We start from the raw sequence: 22008 nt of genomic DNA, 5'->3' as shown, positions 1-22008 counted from the left end.
GCTTGGTTACTACTTAGAAGGCGTTTCATCATATAGTTCCAAATGCTAGAACTCATGCCCATTTCATTCAAAGCATGTTATTGATTTACATAACATATATCAAGATGAAGTTGTGTAGTTGCCACCATAGCCAAATAGCCTCACTTCCCATATTTCGTATATGTTGTAAGTTTTACCCCCGTTGAGCCATGTTAGCCCATGTTCTTTGTTAACCCACTTTATCTTCACCTAACCTAGAATATGACCGTCCTTACCCTTGTTCTTAAAAGATAGTGAGCATGACTTAAATGAATTCCTTTTGAGTTACATTATGCAAGAAAATGAGTGTGGGGGAAGGAATGCTTGTTCTTAAGTATGTTTTGAGTTTCAAAAGAAAAGAAAAAAAAAAAAAAAAAAAAAAAAAAAAAAAAAAAAAGGGAAAAGAAAGAAAGAAAAAAGAGCTTGAAAAAAATGAAAGAATGAGTGATTGAAGAAAGGGCTCAAAACACCAATTCTGGCCCAAAATTGTCTAAATTCTCCCTTTTGTTCCAAAATTGAGTTTTCATTCAAAAGTGAATTCTAAGTTGATTCAATTGCCTTGCTCACTATTTCTTTGAGAACCTTTGTTTTCCATATCCCTTCTTTGTTATCCACACGCCCCAAGCCCCATTACAACCCGTGACTTCAATCTTGAGTGTTATGTGTTTCAATTTGTGGAGTTTGAACTTGGTATGAGCATATGGTGTCACTGGTTCTCGCGTCTAAGTAGTAGCATTCCATTCATGAGATCATAATCTAAACATGCTTATTAACTCCAAAAATTGCGTTCTTTGTGATACATATATGTGAGTGTTCGTTTTCATGTTTACATCAATCTTCTCACATATGACTAGATTAGGGTGTGTAGTTAGAAAATCTGAGTGAAAATCGAGTGCATATCTTGTAAGGAATTGAGCAAATTCTCTAAGGCATGTTACTACATTCAAAACATGGTTTTAAATGCTTAATTGTGAACTAGTATATGGTGACTATGATTAAGAATGTACTTAAGTGTGAAGATGACTAAAATCTGTGGGAATGATGATTTTTAACGTGTCATGTGCATTGGAAATCCCTAAGACAGTTGTTGGAAGGTTTAGGTTGTGTTTTACTTGTTTTGTTTCGTTTCGTTTTGTTTTGTTTTTCTCTCTGTTTTGCTCGAGGACTAGCAAAAGATAAGTGTGGGGGTATTTGATAGGAGCATATTCATGCGACTTAAATGGCTTGTTCTCGTGCATTTACGTTATGTTTCTCTAGTTATTTTAGTCCTTTATGCTTCTTTTGTGTGTTTTCAGGTTCTAAGGGCAAGGTATGCAAAAGGATGCCTTTTGGAGCCTTTTGGAGCAAATTAGAGATTGGAATGGATATCATATGCTTGGAGCCAAGAGGATGGACGAAATTAAAGACTTGAAGTAGGAAAGTTAAATCCTAAAAGACCTCATGTTTAAGCATCATTGAAGACTCCTACGCATTTTAGAACACAAAAACAACATTCCTTGCAACCTTAGGACATTGCCGTGTGTTTCCTTGTGTCTCCCTTCCTTGCCATGCAAGGAAGGGCTTTGTTCCCTATTTAAACACTTAAAGCATTCACTTATCATATCATTCACTTAACATATCATTCACTTATTATAATCATTCACATATCATATCATTCACTTATCAAACCATTCACTTATCACTTCCATTCACTTATCACTCATCACATATCATTCATTTATCACTTAACATATCATTCATTTATCACTTAATACATCATTCACTTGTCACTTATCATACTCATAATCATCTACACATTTCAACCATTTAAACATTTGCACTTCAACTTTCCAACATTTCACATGCATTTCCACCTTGTTCATGCTTTCCTATTTCATTATTCATTCACTTTGCATTCATTCAATTCAGCCACATGCACTTATTCTCTTCATCATTGCACCACAAATCACCCACATGCACTCTTAATCATTCATCCATTGAACACTTCCCCCTTTGTGCCATGCCTTCCCTTCCACTTTCCAACCACATTCTTTCAATTCCCACTTCATCATTACACCACCTAAGCCACATGCACTCCCATTCTTTAATTCAGCCACTTAATCATTCAACCACAAAACAATCACACAACACACCAACACACATGCATCCTGAAATTCTTTGCCGCAATCACATGCATTTCCCTTGACATTTTCAGCCATCACACTTCATCATTACACCACCATTCACTCTTTAACCCACACACACTTCACACAAACAACATTCACATGCATTCACATGCATTTCCAACACAAAACACACTCAAAACCGTGGCCACCTTTGCATTTCAGCATTCCCATTTGCATTTTCAGATGTCCAGCTTTCCAACCTAGCCAAGTCACATGCATTCATTCATAATCATTCACCAAACATGCAGCCACATTTCCACCCACCTCCTAGCTGTCATGTTCCCTCCATTACTCCTATAAATACCCTTGCATTCATTCATTCATGGATCATCTCATTCACAACACAACACACCACAAACACTTCCATTTTCTTCCTTAGCCGTGAGTGTCTCTCCATTTTCTGCACCATTTTCTCCACCACTCCTCATCCATTTCCATAATCCCCCAATCCATTCAACACACCAACAACATCCCTTAGTCCTTGTGCCACAATAAAGAGGAAGATAAGAGGGCCTAAACGTTCATACAATTCACGTTTGAGTTGTTGGAATGTTTACGCGTTTCTTTGATTTCAATGTTTAAATTCAATTCTCTTTGTTTTGTAATGTGAGGAATGGAAGAGAAGAGTGCCTAAACGTTCATACAATTCAAGATTGAGTTGTTGGAATGTTTAGGTGTTTCTTTGATTTCAAAGTTATGAGGAACTAAACCCTTTTTGGCTAGGGGTGATTTCAATACCATGATTATTTATGTAATATGAATTGATGAATTCCGGTTATGAACTCTTGATTCGTGAATGCAATTGGCTTAACTATTTGATGATTAACTTATTTGTGTTTGTTGATTGAGGGTCGACACTTAATTAGCATGCATGAATAAGTAGCTAAAGTTTAAGAAGGTTTCACATAATCGTTACTAACTTATACTTGAAAGTAGTGAAGGTCGCTTGTCACGATCGCGTTAAGTTTAATTCTTAGCATGAGTAACATGATGTCATAGTTGCAAATGCTTTGTCAATGCTTATGGTTTTCATTTTTCTTAATGATCTTCGATTGTATCTCTATTATGATGACATGTAGGGAACTTTTGAGAATGTTTTGGGTTGTCGAATGATGCCATCCAATCCAATAATATAAGGAAAATCTGAGGATTAACTAGTGATGTCACGGTTAATTTGGGGCATTGTCGTTCATAATTCAACGAAGGAATAACTGGAAATTGATTCATATGCATAAATATCATGTGTGGAGAAAGAACCTCTAGCTAATTCACCAACCATCTTATTTCATCAATTTCATATTTACATTCTGTCTAGTTATTAACTTGTTTCGTTATTTCAATTTTCGTCAAACCTCAATCCCCCTTTTGCTTTAATGTTCAATATAGTTAGAAATCAATTTAGTTTGTGTTTTTAAAGCATTTTGATTCTTTTGGTTTGTCTTAGTGTTGTAACGTTTAGTTTCACATTCTTTGAGTCTAGTTTAGTGTTTTATATTGTTTTTACGTTTTTGAGTCAAATCCAAGTGATTAACAATCCCTCCTAATCCCCGGTCCAGAACGATCCCTACTTATACTTATACTACAATTGTCAAAAAGAGGGTTTAATTTGTGCGCGTATAATTCTCGCATCAGTTGACATTCGTTTAGCAGAAAAGCAACATCGCTTGCCTCTAAGGCGTTACCGCTCCTGGTAGCTTTTCCTTTAGATCTTGAAACCATTGAATCAATATGCGACTTGGTCCCCATTGAAGTCACTCATTTATGTTAAGGGACTTTTTGGGTCAAGGTGGACTTGGGCTTTGAGAACGTCTTAGGAAATATTCTGGTTTGATCAATGACTTAAAGATAGCATCATTAAGCAAATAATGGCTTACTTAAGTCAGGCATGGCGTGAAAACTAGAAGTTCATCAGTTTAGCATAGGGGGAGAGAGAGAGAGAGAGAGAGAGAGAGAGAGAGAGAGAGAGAGAGAGAGAGAGAGAGAGAGAGAGAGAGAGAGTTGACATGGTTGAATGGTGTTCTAGGTTGGATAATATGAGCTTTCTAGGTTCTAAAGAGGCTTTCCTTACCTGAAAGGGTTGAAGGAAGTCTAGGGGAAAACTCTAAGGTTGCAGAAAGATGGTTCTGTGTTCTTCTCTAATGTTTGAACCTTCTTCTCTGTTATGATGTCCTTCGATCCCCTTTAATCGCATCTGACTCCCTTTTTGTAGGTGAATGACTCATTTTGAGGGTTCCTAAGGAATCTCTAGTTGTGGCTTGGTTTTCTCTCCCTTTTCTCCTGACCTAATTGCAACACTCTTTTTTAGTGTAAGACAGCTAAATGCAGCAACTCACATGAAGACTGCGCTGCGCCTCCTTCCCAAGGCACTGCTTTCCCAGGTCAGTGTTCCATAACCGTTGCTTTTGGTAGCATGTATCTTGGCTTTCATGCATTGGTTTTCTGTGTGGGCTAGGAAGGGAAAGTTTGTTTCTCTCTTCATTAAATGCATGTCTGGCTGGGCTTTCACGTGACTCTAAGGGTCAGGGCTTGGTTTATCCCTAACTAAGTTGGTTAGCTTGCTAGGGAAATGAGTAATCATATTAACACCATGCACACCATATTCGTTCACATGACATGGAGATGTCGTGTGCATATACAGTGCATGTCATGTGCATGCCCTGTCATGTCATGTTCATGCCTTGTGCTTGTCCCTAAAATCATTCATGCACAATATCCAAACAATATAATAAAAAGATAGGTAAGCATTGATTAGTGGAAAAAAGTGGCAGCAAGGTAGATATAATAATGATGGCATGGTAATGATGACACCTTGGGCTAGTTTTTTGTAATTATGCCTAATTTTTAAAGCTTCTTGTTTATGTATCTTTATGATGAAAAATTTAAAAGCACAAAGTCCATATAATTAGGAATTCAGTAGTACATGAAAGACATAAAGGAAAACAAAAGACTGGGTTAGAATTTAAACACTACGATTACAAAAAAATTAAATGAACGAAAAAAACAAACTTAGTCTACCTATCTCTACCACATAATATATCACAAAACATATTCACTTTCTGATGTCATCTACACTCATTACAGGTAGTGGATTTTTCATGGTCAAATGAATCACAATGCGTTTGGAGTGTGACCGGACCCTGTGGGATTCCACAGTTGCTGCAAGGTTTCATGGTAGCGTTGTCATCGTGAAGTTTTAGTATTCGAGCGCTTACTTCCCTATCCACACAAATATCCTACAAACACAGGCAAACCCTCCCTCGGCATTCCATTAAACTCAATCGTCTTGATTTGTGACGGTTGAGAGAATATAGAAGTTTGAGCCTTTTGATAGAAGCATATTTATGCGACTTTGTTATCTTATGTCGTTGCATTTACTTCGTTAATTTCCATTTATTTTGGTAATTTGTGTTATTTTCATATTATTGTAGGTCCAATTGGTAAAGATGACAATAAATGGCAAAATGGAGCAATTTGTAGCAGTTTTGGACTTGGATTGGATAACATGCGTGGAGAGCATATGAGCTGGACGTGTTTTGTTTTAAATGGTGCTAGACATGTGCTAAAATTTGGAGAAATTAAAGTTGAGGCTTGGAAGACAAAGAATTACACAAGAAAGAGGAATCCTAGTTGGAGAGGAACATTATCTTATCCAACCTTATCCAAACTTATCTCAACTTATCCAGTCTTATCTTATCTTATATAACCTTATCCAACATTATCCCATTTTATCCAATGATGTGATATAAACTAACACACAAATTAAACCTTTTTTAGACAATTGTAGTATGCGTAAGTAGGGATGGTTCTAGGCTGGGGATTAGAATGGATGCTAATCTACACTTATTTAACTCAAAAACAGAAAACTAGACTCAAACTACTCAAAACAAGCTAAACTGACTCAAATAACACAAAACTAAGTTAAATTGACTCGAAACAGGAACTAGAGGATGATTTGAACAAAAATTGACTAACTTGACTCAAAACATTAAAGGGGAATGTGTTTTGATGAAAATTGACTAAAAACTAATAAGTTGCAGAACTAAGTAAAGGTTGCATGAAATTAAGGTGAGTTAAGTGATGAAAGGCTAGCTAGAGGATTCTTCTCCACACATGAACCATATGCATACAAATCAATTTCCAGTTATTATTCCTATAAACCATGAATGACAAAGCCCCAAATTAATCGTGAACTGCACTAATTAACTCTTAGATTTTCCTAATTTCATTGAATTGGACTCAGCGACGCAATCAAATTATTCTTATTAAGTTCCCTATATGAACAACATGATAGAGATACATATAAAAAATCATTAAGTTCTATGAAAATCATAAGCATTGACAAGGTATTCGTAACTATGAACTGCATGATACTCCTGCCATGGATTTACTTAACGCAATCATGACTAATGACTTTTACTACTTGTGAATATAAGTTCATAACTATTAGGTGAAATTCCCTTATATTTTAGCATCAAATTTATGCATGCAAACTAAGTAGGCCTGCTTAATAAACATACAAGAATAAGTTCTCTATAAAACAGATAAGTAAATCGTATTCATGTTTTACGAAACAATGACTGGATGTAATCAATTCATATAACACATATGTTTATGGCTTTGAATTCACCTCTAGCTAAAACGAAATTAATTCCACATGTTTGGCATTAAACAAAACCAATCTAATTTAAACATTGAACTAAAACTAAGGTTAGAAAGAGCCCAGAAACTCTCCAACACTCCAATGGCCTTGGATGGTAGGTCACGGCATAGAGCTCTTCTTCTCATTCCTTCCTTGCAAAGCTACGACACTATGTGTTTATTTTTTTGAATTTCTCTCTTAAGCTCCCCCTCTATGCGGCAGATGTGTGGTGTATTTATAGGGCTAGGGGGCACGACAAAGGCTGTTAAGGAGAAGGATTACATGGCACAAACCAAGAAGGAAAAGGACTAGGGTGCTGCGGCAGATTGCTAAGGGAAAAGGATTAGCTTGTGCGGCACAAATCTAGGGCAGAGGATAGGGCTTCTAAAACCAGATATTTAGGTGATTTAATGTGAAATTGATTCCCCTTTGTAGCTGGAATTAAGGTAGGATAAGATTAGGATAGGATAAGATAAGATAAGATAAGGTTAGTTTGGATAAGGTTTAGATAAAACAGGACTGGATAAGGTCTCCTTATTTTCAGCTGATTCCAAGATTTATGATTCCTTGCACATTCCTAGCACCTTGTAAGCACCAAAAACGTCCATTCCTTGTGCTCCATACACAAGCTATCCATTCTAGCCCAAAACTGCTCCAAATTGCTTCAAAATGCCATTTCTTGTCACCTTTGCCAATTGGATCTACAAACACACGAAAATAGCTTAAATTACTATAATAAATAGAAACTAACTAAATAAATGCAAAGAAACAAGCTAATAAAATCGCATAAATAAACTCCTGTCAAAGTCCCCCACACTTAGCTTTTGCTAGTCCTCGAGCAAAATAAAGAAAACAAAACACAACCTAAACCTTCCAACAATTGCCTCAAGGATTTCCAATGAAACATGACATGTTAAAAATCACTACTCACATAGATTTTAGCCATCCTTACCCTTGAGCTTATTTTAATCCCAGTAACCACTCACTAGCTCACCCTTAATCAATTAAAACAAAATTTTAAATGTCGTAACATGCCTTAGAGAATTCACTCAATTCCTCACCGGATATACTCTCTATTTTCACACAGATTTTCTGACTACACTCCCTACACATGGTATATGTGAGAAGATTGATGTAAACATGTAGACTAGCACTCACATAAGTTATAACAAAGAAAGCACTTTCTGGAATTATTAATATAAACATGTATATGATCTCATGAATGGAATGCCACTACTTAGAAGCAAGAACCAAGGATTCCATATGCTCGTACCAATTTCAAACTCGACATATTGAAACACATAACAATCAAGATAGAAGTCTAAGGGTGGTAACGGGGCTATGGTATTGGCTAACAAAGAAAGGTGATAGGAGCATATTTACGCGACTTAGTTAGCTTGTTTTCTTACATTTATATTGTTAGTTCCTAGTTATTTTAGTATTTTAAGCTATTTTCGTGTGTTTGTAGGCCCAATTGGCTAAAGTGGCAAGAAAGTGCAAGTTGGAGCATTTTGGAGCAATTTTGGGTTTGGAATGGTTAGCACATGCTTGGAGCAAGGTGGATGGATGAAATTGAAGACCAAAGGAGGCTAGGAATCTGCTAAAGAGATGGAAGAAATTAATTCAAGATTTGGAAGAAAAGGAATCAGCCACAAAGAAGGGAACATGAGTCAAACTTCCTTATTTTGACTTAGTCAATCCTAATCTTTTCCTACTTATGTTCCAGCTATCAAAGGGGTTCCTAATCAATTTAGGACACCTAAATATAAGTTCTAGAAGCCTTAATCCTAGCCAAAGAGGGATGCCGCACCTCTTTGCCCTTTCTCCTTTCCTTGCCGTGCAAGGGAACACATTCCCTTTCCTATGTTCCTTCCTGTAGAACACATTCCCTTTTCCCCTTTAATTCTGACTTCAATTCTCCTTTTCCCTGTGGATTTGGGGTCCAATTCTTTCCCAAAAACATATAATTAAACTCAAGATCTTTTCCCTAAAATATATACACTTTGCCGCACCCATACACACATATATAAAATTACATACACAATTCAGCCATTCTCTCCACATCACACAGCCGCATCATACCGTCCATTCATCAAACCCAATTTCACACCCCTTCACCCTTGTGCTGCAGCAAAGAAGAAGGAGAGAAGACCCCTTGGAGCCGTGCTTGCCATTCAAGATTGTTTGATTGTTGGAGTGTTTCTAGGTGTATTCAATCTTTGTTTTCAATGTTTAATTTAATTTTTCTTTGTTTTGCTGTGAACATGAGAGGCTAAACTTCTTTTAGCTAGAGGAGACTTTGAAACCATGATTATATTTGCAATATGAATTGATTAACTCCAGTTGTGATTTCATAAATTGTGAATGCAATTTGCTTAACTGTTGGATTAAGAACTTATTCTTGTATGTTGATTAAGGGTGCACACTTAGTTTGCATGCATGAATTTGATGCTAGAATATAAGGGAGTTTCACATAATCATTATGAACTTATATTCATAAGTAGTGAAGGTCGCTGGTCACGTTCGTGTTAAGTTGAATTCTTGGCAAGAGCATCACGATGTCATAGTTATGAATACCTTGTCAATACTTATGATTTTCACAAAGCTTAATGATCTTTGATTGTATCTCTATTGTGCTGTTCATGTAGGGAACTATTGAAGAATAATTTGGTTGCCGATGTGTATTCCATCCAATTCAATGACTTAAGGAAAATCTAAGGGTTAATTAGTGATGTCACGGTTAATCTAGGGTGTTGAGGTTCATGGTTATTGAAAAAGCAACTGGAAATCAATTTGTATGCAAGTGTTTCATGTGTGGAGAAGGACCCTCTAGCTAGCTAATCACCCATCAATTCACCCAAATTCATATTCCTTTACTTAGTTTCTGCAATTTACTTGTTTTTACTTCAAATTCGTTAAAAACCCAATCCCCTTTACGTTGTTATGTCAAACTAGTTAGAATCTATCCTAATTTGTGTTTTTAAGTGTTTTGAGTCAAAACCAATTCAATTTTCGTCCAAAGTAAGTCCTAGAGTCTGTTTTGAGTCTATTTGATTGTTTTGTGCTGTTTTGAGTCTTTTTAGTTTGTTTTGAGTTCTTTGAGTCTAGTTAAGTGTTTTTAAGCCTAGTTTTGTGTTTTTAAGTCATTTTAGAATAGATTAGCAATCCCTCCTAATCCCCGGCCTAGAACGATCCCTACTTACATCTTTAGTACAGTTGTCAATAAGAGGGTTTAATTTGAGTGCTATTATATATGACATCAAAAGGTTAAGGATAAACAAAAGGTTCTTAAAGCGATAGTAAGCAAAGTAATGAAATCAACACTTAGAATTCAACTTTTGATTCCAGCAACGAACTTTAACCAATGGGGGATTCACCCATCACTTAGGGCCAGATTCAAAGTTTTGGACCCTTTCTTCAACAACCAATACTTGTGAGTTCAATCTCACTTATTTCTCAACTTTTTTTCTTTCTTTCTTTTTTGCACACTTTTCTTTTTTTTTTTTTCCTCTTTGGTGCCCTTTCTCTTTGGCACACAAAATGCACATCCTCATAGATTTCCAATGAAAAACCTTCCCCCACACTTGTTTTTCTGCAAATTGTAGATCAAAAGCAATTCCCTCTAAGTCATGCTCCACTATTCTTTAAGAACAAGGGTATGGACAGTCCTATTCTAAGCTAGGTAGGGATAATGCAGGCTAACAAAAAAAATAGGCTAAATAAGGCTCAACGGGGTTAAAGCTACAATACATATGCAAGGGAGAAGGCTTTTTGGCTCTGGTCTAAACAACTTCATCTTGTTATTTGTTATGCACTAAATTTTATGCTTTGAATGAAACGGGCATGAGTTCTAGTATTTGGAACTAAAATGATGAAAAAGCATTCTAAGTAGCAACCAAGCAAAGAAATAATGAGATCATGCAAGGATTTTAGAAAACAGGAATATCACAAATTAATAACTCTTCAAAAAAGGTATAGGCTCAAATTTGTCATGGTTGTAGCGTTAGTTTAAGTTCCTTCCTTCAAGCATGTTACAAAAACTGATTTTCTTCTTTTGTGATTACATGTGAATTCGTAAACAACAACTACAACTAAGTATTAACCAAAGAGCATATCAAACTTCCACCCATGTTTGTAACTTTCTTTAACAGTCATGCAATTAAAAACCAAATCCTCATCATTGTGTTGGAAGGCACCCTAAGACACAGACAAACAAACAAAATGACTCTTTTTTGGTATTTTTCTCAAGCTTTTTCGATTTTTTTTTATCAAAATTTTCAGATTTTCTGTTATAGGACACATTAAAACACTTCAAAACACAATGAAAACACTTAAAAACAGTGAGTAACAACTTTAGAAGTGATAGGCGATAAAATTCGAAAATAAGTCATGAAAAACATTTTGTTTAACCCCCCCCCCCAACACTTAAACCAAACATTGTCCTCAATGTTTTAAAAATAAACTTAAACAAGAAAGCAATAAAAGATAACTTGCAAACACGACAATCATGGCAAAGAAAAAAAAACAATAAAGAGAAGGGTAAGAGAGAGCAAATCTGGTTGCAGGAGCTGGAGATTTCATCGTCTCTTTATTCGAACACATGGGTTACCTCCCAAGAAACACTTGCTTTCACGTCTTCCAGTTGGACGATACCTCAATTCAAGCGTCACTAGGGCCAACGACATGGAAAGGTACATCCTCCACGACATGCTCCTCAAAATACTCATAGTAAGGGTTCAACTTTGAATTTGGACTGCACCATAAGGAAAGACATTAGTAACAACAAAAGGGCCAATTAATGCGAAATATATAAGCACACAAATTCAAACCCTCGTTTGACAATTGTAGTATATGTATAAGTAGGGATCGTTCTAAACCGGGGATTAGGAGGGATTGCTAAATCACTTGAAAACTGACTCAAAAACGTAAAACAAAGGTTAAAAACACTAAACTAGACTCAAAGAATGCAAAACTAACCACTAAAACACTAAAACAAACCAAAAGACTCAAAACAGCAACAAAACACTCAAAACTGCCTTAAAAACACAATCTGGGCAGTTTTGAACACCTAACCTAATTTGGACGAATTTGGGTTATAACTTGAATCAAAACACTTAGAAACACAAACTAAGACACTTTCTAACTAAATTGAACACTAAAGTAAAGGGGGATTTAGTTTTGACGAAATTAAAACAAAGAGCACAGATTGTAATTAAAACAGATTGTAAATATGAAATTGATGAAAATATGGATGGAATGCTAGCTAGAAGGTTCTTCTCCACACATGTCACACTTGCATACAAGATGATTTTCAGTTGGTCTTTTGATGAATCATGAAACTCAACACCCCAGGTTAATTAGGTTCGCTTAAATTAACCTTCAAGTTCTCCTTAAGTTAATGAATTGGATGGGACAGCGCATACAACAATTCAAAACATTCTCCAAAAGTCCTTTACGTGAAAACCACAATAAAGATACAATCAAAGATCATTAAGCAACATGAAAACTATAAGTGTTGACGAGGCATTCGTTACTATGATGAGCATGAAACTAGTGCCAAGAATTCATTTAACGCGATCGTTTATAAGCGACCTCCACTACTTGTGAATATAAGTTTGTAACTATTAGGTGAAACTCACTTATATTCTAGCATCATATTCATGCATGAAAACTAAGCGTGCACTCTCAATAAACATACACGAATAAGTTATCAATTGATGCGAAAATTAACTTAACACACAAATTAACCCTCTTTTGACAATTGTAGCATATAAATAAGTAGGGATCGTTCTTACACCGGGGATTAGGAGGGATTGCTAAGCACTCTAAACTGACTCAAATAAATAAAATTAACCTTTCAAACACTTAAACTCACGTAAAAAGACTCAAACACGTTCACAAGACTCAAAATAGGCTAAAAACACTCAAAACTGCCTTAAAAACACAATCTGGGCAGTTTTGAGCCTAAACACAAACTTGGACGAAAATTGGTTCTAACTTGACTCAAAACTCTTAAAAACACAATCTAAAACATATTTGGACCAATTAGACACTCTAAGACAATTGGGGATTTGGTTTTTGACGAAAATCAAACAAACAAAACAAATATGTAAACTAGACAGATTTGGACGAAATTGATAGAATTAGGTGGATGGTGAGATGGCTAGGAGGTTTTTCTCCACACATGGCATACTTGCACATAATACAATTTCCAGTTGCTTAATTAATGAATTTATGAACCTCAACACCCCAAGTTAATTAGGTACGCTTAAATTAACTCTCAGATTTCCCTTAGGCCATTGAATTGAATGGAATTAGCGCATTGCAATCAAATTATTCCTTAAAAGTTTTCTATATGAAAGCGCATAAAAGAAAGACAATCAAAGATCATTAGATTCTATGGAAATCATAGGTGTTGACGAGGCATTCGTAACTATGAAAGCGCATGATACTTATGCCAAGAATTCACTTATCATAATTGTGACCAACAGTCTTAACTACTCATGAATATAAGTTCCCAATGATTAGGTGAAGTTCCCTCATACCCTAGCATCATGTTTATGCATGCAAATTAAGCGTGCACTCTCAATTCATATACATAAGCAAGTTTTAATTAAAACAGATAAGCAAATTGAATTCACCATTCATGAAATCACAAATGAAAGTAATCAAATCATCATGCAAATATAACCATGGTTTCGAAATTCCCCCCTAGCCAAAGGGGGATTAGTTCCTCATGCTTGCACAACAAAAAGTATTGAATTTAAACATTGAAATCATAAGAAAGATTACACCTAAATGCTCAGCAATTCCAAGATGGATTCGATGCACAGATTGGCTCCTCTTCCTCCTCCTTGCTGCGGCACAAAGTGTAGGTGCTGGAATTGGTGGTTTTGGATGGTGTTTCCTTGTTTAGAGGGATGGAGGATGGTTGATTATGGTTGATTATGGTGGGGAAGGTGCGGCAGGTGTGTATGGATGTGTAGGGAGGTGTATGGATGTCAAGAATGGAGAATGGAGGTGCGGCACAAGGGTTTTCTGTCTAGCATAGGGTGTGGTACGAATTTTTGGCTGAAATTATGCTTATATAGTCCTAGGATTAAGTAGATTAGGGTTGGGCTTAACAGATTTGGTGGATTAGGGCCCTAGAATTCGGCTATAGGTGAATCAAATCCACTTAGGAGAAGGTTTTGGCCCACATAGTTTTATAAAAGGATTTGTATACCCAAATCCACAAGGATTACGCCTTGGAAATCAGAATCCTAAAGGCATTGGGCCTAGGGAGGTGCGGCAGATTTAGGGGAGAGGGTTGCTTGGCTTGCAAGGCAAGGCAAAGCCTTCTAGAAAGGTTTGGGGCGCCACTTCTCTAGGGCTTCTAGAAAGAATAGGTTTTGTGGCAGATTTGGGCCTTCTAGAATAGGATGCTTCTAGAAATAGGTTCTAGAATTATCCATTTAGGTCCCCATGCAATTAGGATTAAGACATGATAAGGTTTGGATAAGATAGGATAAGGTTGGATAAGGTTAGATAAGGTTTTGGATAATGTTTCCTCTTTTGAGCTGATTCCTTATCCACTTTGTCTTGAGTTTAATTTCTTCATCTTCTTATCATATTTCTAGCCTCTTGAACTCCAAATTCGTCCATCCATGTTAGCCCATATACAAGCTATCCACATAGTGCCCAAAACTGCTCCAAATTGCACCAAAATGCACTTTCTTGATACTTTAACCCTTTGGACCTACAAACACACGAAAATGAGTTGTAATACGACATTAACTAAGAAATAATAGTACAAATGCACAAGAATAAGCTAGCTAAGTCGCCTAAATATTCTCCTATCATCAATCAAGCAGTTAAACAAATTGAATCCACAACTCATGAAATTCCAACTGAAGGTAATCAATTTATATTGCAAGCATAAACATGGTTTTGAATCACCCCCTAGCTAACTAGGGATTTAGCCTCTCATGTTCACAGAAAGAGAAATAAAATTGAAATTAAACATAGAGAACAAAAGATTGATTACACCTAGAACACCCAACAATTCCACTTTGAATTTCTGCACGTCAAGCTCCTCTTTCTTCTTCTCCTTGCTGCGGCAGAGAGGTTTTTGGGGATTTTTGGTTTTTAGATGGTTTATGGGGATATGGTGGTGCGGCAGAGAGGTGGGATGATGTATGGAGGTGTGGATGGATGATTTGAAGTGGTTGCAATGGTGGGAAGGCTGCGGCAGAGAAGGGAAAAGTGGCTGGAATGGATGGGAGTTGCGGCAAAGAGGTTTTAGGGTTGATGATGGCTGCGGCTGAAAAGGGGAATGATGAATGAATGAAATGAAAGAGAATCCCTAGGGTGCAGCTAGGCTTAGAATATATATGGTTTCAGAAAATAAAACCCTAGCTTATTTTGGTTAATTAAAATTAAGTCAAAGGCTTCTAGAATTAGGAAATTAAATCAGAAATTCAAAGGGAATTGGCTGCAAGGTGCTGCTAGGGTTTAATTTAGAAAGGGACATGTGTTTAAGTGCATAAAATAGGACCTAAATACCCCCCCTTGCACGGCAAGGGAAGGAGAGAAAGGGAGAGGTGCGGCAAGGGTGTGTAAGTGGTCTAGGGCCTTTGTTTTGTGTCCTAAAGTGCATACAAAGCCTTCAAAGTGGTTGGAAAATACGGACGTTTAAGATTAGGAAAGGTTACCAAAATGGGAAACCTAGGCTTAACTTTCCTACTTGAAGTAGGAATCCTTGTTGAAGTAGGAATCCTCGTTGAAGTAGGAATCCATCTTTCTTCAAGTCTTCAACTCATTCATTCCTCTTTTGCTCCAAAAGACTCCAATTTGCATCTTCTTGCACACTTTGGCTTTATAATCTGAAAATACACAAAAGTGACTTTAAACACTAAAATAACTTAAGGAAACACAACATAAATGCACAAGAACAAGCTAATTAAGTCGCATGAATATGCTCCTATCAAATTCCCCCACACTTAGCTTTTGCTAGTCCTCGAGCAAAACAAAACAACTAAAGAAAAGAAGACGAAACAAAACAAACAAAACATAAACTAAACCTTCGAACGTTTGCCTCAGGGATTTCCAGTTAACATGACATGTCAAAGATCATTACTCACATAGCTTTTAGTCTTCTTTCCCCTCGAGCACATACTTAATCATAGTCACCATTCACTAGCTCGCATTTAATCAATTAAAACGCATTTTGAATGTAGTAACATGCCTTAGAGAATTCCCTCAATTCCTCACTAGTTATGCACTCAATTTTCACTCAGATTTTCTGACTACACACCCTACAATAGTTATATGTGAGAAGATTGATGTAAACATGAAAGACTAGTACTCACATACGTTATAACAAAGAAAGCAATTTCTGGAGTAATTAAACATGTTTAGATATGATCTCATGAATGGAATGCTACTACTTAGATGCGAGAACCAGTGACACCATATGCTCATACCAAATTCAAACTCCACAAATTGAAATGCACAACACTCAAGATAGAAGTCAAGGGTTGTAACGGGGCTTGGAGTATTGGCTAACAAGGAAAGATAGGGATAAACAAAAGTTCTTTGAGCAATAGCAAGCAAAGTAATGAAATAGGCACTTAGAATTCCCTTTAGAACGCAAAAATCAACTTTAAACATCCAAGGGGAAGTCACACAAAACTTAGGGCCATATTCAACTTTTTGGACCCTTTCTTCAACAACCAACACTTGTGAGTTCATTCTCACTTTTTTTTTTTTTTTTTTCACAACTTTTTTTTTCTAGCCATGTCTATGGCACATCAACTCACATCAATAATCCTTCCCCCACACTTAGTTTCTACAACACCTTAATCAAAAGGAATTCATTTTTTAGTCATGCTTACTATGCTTCAAGAACAAGGGTATGGGTGGTCCTAATCTAGGCTAGGTGAGGATAATTTGGGTTAACAAAGAACATGGGCTAACACGGCTCAATGGGGTTAAACTTAAACACAAAATGGGTGAAGGGCACACGGCTATTTGGCTTTGACGGTGGTCACTACACAACTTCATCTTGAATACGTGTTATGCAAATCAATAACATGCTTTGAATGAAATGGGCATGAGTTCTAGCATTTGGAACTAAGTGATGAAACGCCTTCTAAGTAGTAACCAAGCAATGAATAATGAGATCATGCAACGACTTTAGAAAACAATGATGCACAGATTATTACTCTCCAAATAAACGTTTAGGCTCAAGTCTCACAGGGATGTAGCGTTAGTTTGAGTTCATTCCTTCAAGCATGTTAAAAAAACTAATTTTCCCTTGTGATTACATGTGAATTCGTAAACTATAACTACAACCAAGCATAAACCAAAGAGTATATCAAACGTCCATCCATGTTTGTAACTTTCTTTAACCATCATGCAATTAAAAACCAAATCCTCATCATTGTGTTGGAAGGTAACCTACGACACAAACAAACACACAAAAACAACTCTTTTTGGGTTTTTCAAAACAATTTTTCAAATTTTTATGGGATTTTCGGATTTTTAAGTCAACACACACTAAAACACTCTAAAATAGCTTAAAAACACTTAAAAAGAGCAAGGAAGAACATTGGAAGTTATGGGTGATAAAATCCCACGAATTTGCATCAACACACTTAGTTACCCCCCCACACTTAAATCAAACATTGTCCTCAATGTTTCAAGCCTAAAATCACACCAAACAAAAGTAAACACACAAACAGCAACTAAACACACTAAGCATGGCAGAATGTAAATAACAAAGAGAAGAGGCTAGGGACGCAAATCTGGTTATGGAGTGTAAATGCCATCCTCTCCTTGGTGATTGCATGGGTTGCCTCCCACGAAGCGCTTGCTTTAACGTCTTCCAGCCGGACGACAGTATGCTCATTCCCCATTGGAGCCTACGGCATGCAATGGGATCTCCTCCACAACATGCTCAACAAAGTTCTCATAGTAGGGTTTCAACCTATGGCCATTCACCTTGAATTCTTGTCCAGTTTTCAAACTTTGTATTTGGACTGCACCATGCACAAAAACATTAGTGATAACAAATGGACCAACCCACTTAGAACGTAACTTACCGGGGAATAACCGAAGACGGGAATTAAATAACAACACTTTCTGCCCGATTGAGAAGGTTTTGCCTCTAATCATCTTGTCATGGACGACCTTGGTCTTCTCTTTGTAAATCCGGGCATTCTCATACGCCTCATGCCTAATCTCTTCAAGCTCGCTCAATTGTAGCTTCCTATGGTTTCCAGCCATGTCCACATCCATATTGAAGGTCTTGACCGCCCAATGTGCCTTGTGCTCAAGCTCCACGGGTAGATGGCATGGCTTGCCATAGACTAGCCGAAATGGGGACATACCAATGGGCGTTTTGTAAGCCGTTCGATACGCCCACAATGCATCCTCCAAACGCAAGCTCCAATCTTTTCTATTTGGCCCAACGGTCTTTTCCAAGATTTTCTTTATTTCTCGATTTGAAACTTCGGCTTGGCCACTTGTTTGGGGGTGATAAGGTGTGGAAACCTTATGCATCACGTTATACTTCTTGAGCAACGCCGCAATGGTGCGGTTGCAAAAATGAGACCCACCATCGCTTATGAGCACTCTAGGCATCCCAAATCTAGAGAAAATGTTAGATTTGACAAACTCTGCAACAACTCTAGAATCATTAGTTCGGGTGGCTTTAGCTTCCACCCACTTTGACACATAATCGACCGCAAGTAAAATGTAAGTAAAACCAAAAGAGATAGGGAAAGGACCCATAAAATCAATACCCCAAACATCAAAGATTTCAACAACAAGGATTGGGGTTTGTGGCATTTGGTCTCTTTGGCCTAAACTTCCTGTCTTTTGACATCGATCACATGTTAAGCAAAAAGCCCTAGCATCTCTAAACAATGTAGGCCAATAAAAACCACTTTCAAGAACCTTAAACGCTGTGCGTTGTGTGCCAAAGTGTCCACCACATGCATATGTATGGTAAAAACTCAAAATGGAATTAAACTCAGATTCATGAACACAACGGCGCACAATCTGATCCGGGCAAATTTTCCACAAATAAGGGTTGTCCCAAACATAAAAACGTGCATCCTTTTCTAATTTATCACGTTGGGCCTTGCTTAAGGTGTTAGGAACTTGCTTAGACACCAAAAAATTGACCAAATCGGCATACCAAGGGGTACTTACCTCAACGGACAGAAGTTGTTCATCCGAAAACGTTTCTGAAATGGGAAGGGCCTCTTCTTCACGCACCATTCGACTTAGGTGGTCAGCCACCACGTTTTCACATCCCTTCTTGTCCCTAATTTCAATGTCGAATTCTTGAAGTAGGAGCATCCAACGAATGAGCCTTAGTTTGACCTCCTTTTTGGTGAGAAGATACTTCAAGGCTGCATGGTCAGTGAAAACAATTACTTTAGTACCAATTAGATATGATCTAAACTTATCTAACGCAAATACAACCGCCAAAAGTTCTTTTTCAGTTGTAGAATAATTCAATTGAGCATCATTTAAAGTGCGTGAAGCATAATAAATAACATGTGGCTGTTTGTTTTTCCTTTGGCCCAAAATAGCTCCAAGGGCATAATCCGATGCATCACACATCAATTCAAAGGGAATGGACCAATCTGGTGGAGTGATGATTGGTGCCGTGGTGAGGAGATCCTTGAGATGGTTGAATGCTTTCTCACACGCCTCGTTGAACTCGAAAGATACTTCTTTTTGTAGGAGGCGGCACAGGGATTGTGCAATCTTGGAAAAGTCCTTGATAAATCATCGATAGAATCCTGCATGACCAAGAAAAGAACGAACCTCTCTCACCGAAGTAGGAGAAGGTAAGTAGCGTACAAGATCTATTTTAGACTTATCAACTTCAATTCCTTTTTCAGAGATTATATGACCTAAAACAATACCTTGTTTAACCATAAAGTGGCATTTCTCCCAATTTAACACAAGGTTTGTTTCAACACAACGTTTCAAGATTAAAGTGAGATTAGCCAAACAATGATCAAAGGAATCACCAAACACACTAAAGTCATCCATGAATATCTCAATAATCCTCTCAACATAAACGGAAAATATGCTAACCATACACCTTTGAAACGTGGCAGGAGCATTGCACAAACCGAATGGCATGCGTCGATATGCAAACGTTCCAAAGGGACAAGTAAAAGTGGTCTTTTCTTGATCATCCAGGGCAATAACAATTTGATTATAACCAGAATATCCATCAAGAAAACAATAAAATGAATGACCCGTTAACCTCTCAAGCATTTGATCTAGGAATGGCAATGGGAAGTGGTCCTTCCTTGTGGTGGCGTTTATCTTCCTATAATCAATGCATACACGCCAACCGGTTTGGATTCGGGTGGGCACAAGCTCATTCTCCACATTCTCCACAACCGTCACTCCAGATTTCTTGGGAACACATTGGATAGGTGAAACCCAACGACTATCGGAGATGGGGTAAATCACTTCACAATCAAGGAGTTTGATTATCTCCTTTTTCACCACTTCCATCATCGGAGGGTTGAGACGGCGTTGAGCCTCTCTAGTTGGTTTGGCCCCCTCCTCAAGAAATATGTGATGCATACATGTTGTGGGACTAATACCTTTGATATCGGCCAAGGTCCAACCTAGGGCAGATTTGAACTCCTTCAAAACACGCACTAGTTTCTCTTCTTCTTGTGCCGTGAGTGATGAGGAAATAATGGCAGGTAAAGTCTCCTTTTCCCCCAAGAATATGTACTTCAAATGGCTAGGTAATGGTTTGAGATCAAGGGTAGGTGCCTGAACTATGGATGGAAGCAACTTGTTAGTCGAAATGGGAATTGACTTAAAGTTAGAAGACTTACCATAGTGCTTAGGCAATGACTCAAGGGCAGCAACCAACTCAATGTATTCCTCACTAGGAGGCACAACATGCACTAGAGCATGTGTGCCGTGGGTTAGCAACAGTCCCCCTCCCTTGGTTTTGAGTTCCATGCTCCTTGTAATGACATTTTCAAGTGCATCGGTGTTCAATTCTTCAAGGTATCCCTGCGCCAAAGAGTCAACTATATCAATGGAGAAACATGAATGATCCTCACTAGGATACTTAATAGAATCAGAGAGACTAAAATTAACAACTTCCCCATCAAATTCCATGGACAAAGTTCCATTAAACACATCAATCTTCGTCCGAGCCGTCTTCATGAATGGTCGACCAAGTAGGATTGGCAACGAAGGGGCATGGTCAGATTCAACCATCTCGAGCACATAGAAGTCCGCCGGAAAGATTAAATGATTGACATGCACTAACACATCTTCCAAAACTCCCTTTGGATAGGCATTAGATCTATCGGCCAATTGTATGATCACACCATCATTTTTCAATACTCCTAGGTTCATAGATGCATAAATTGAATATGGCATGACATTTATAGAGGCACCTAGGTCTAGCATGGTAGATTCAAAACGAGTGTTACCTATGACACAAGGAATGGTAAAACTACCCGGATCTTTGCATTTGGGGGGTAGTTTGCGTTGCAAGATGGCGGAGACATTTTCACCTACCTTTACCACCTCTTTGGTCGACATCCTCTTCCTAGTGGTGCAAAGCTCCTTTAAAAACTTGGCATACCTCGGGACTTGCTTGATTGCATCCAAGAGGGGTATGTTAACTTGAACTTTCCGAAATGTCTCAAGGATGTCCTTCTCGGCTTCTTCTTTCTTTGTTTGCATGAACCTACTAGGAAAAGGCACATTCGAAGGAAAAACATTAGTAGGAACCGAATTTGACACATTCTTACCCTTTTTGGACAAATTGGACAGTTTGGGGTCACTAGAAGCTTGCGGCAAAGGTGTTTCCACCTTTGCCGTGGGTTGGCTTGATTCCTCCTCTTCAATTCTCAGTTTTTCATCCTCTTCGGGGCTTGATGGTGATGGTGTAGGACCTGCCCCAACTTCTTTTCCACTTCTCAAGAGTATGGCCTTTGCACTTTCGAAGCCTCCCTTTGGGTTTGGAATGGTAGAACTAGGAAGTTGGCCTTGGTCACGAAATTTCCCTACAAAATCTGCAATCTGCCCAATTTGTTTCTCCAATTAATCCACCCTCTTGTCTTGATTTTGCATGGCTTTGGCTTGATTCTCTTGCCCCTGAGACAAATTAGTTAGTAACTTAAGAAGTGTATCATT

Source organism: Pyrus communis, chromosome 13 (genome assembly GCF_041283825.1).
Source record: "Pyrus communis isolate YQ-2024b chromosome 13, ASM4128382v1, whole genome shotgun sequence".
In the NCBI taxonomy this organism is placed as follows: domain Eukaryota; kingdom Viridiplantae; phylum Streptophyta; class Magnoliopsida; order Rosales; family Rosaceae; genus Pyrus; species Pyrus communis.
This window is presented reverse-complemented; position numbering follows the sequence as displayed.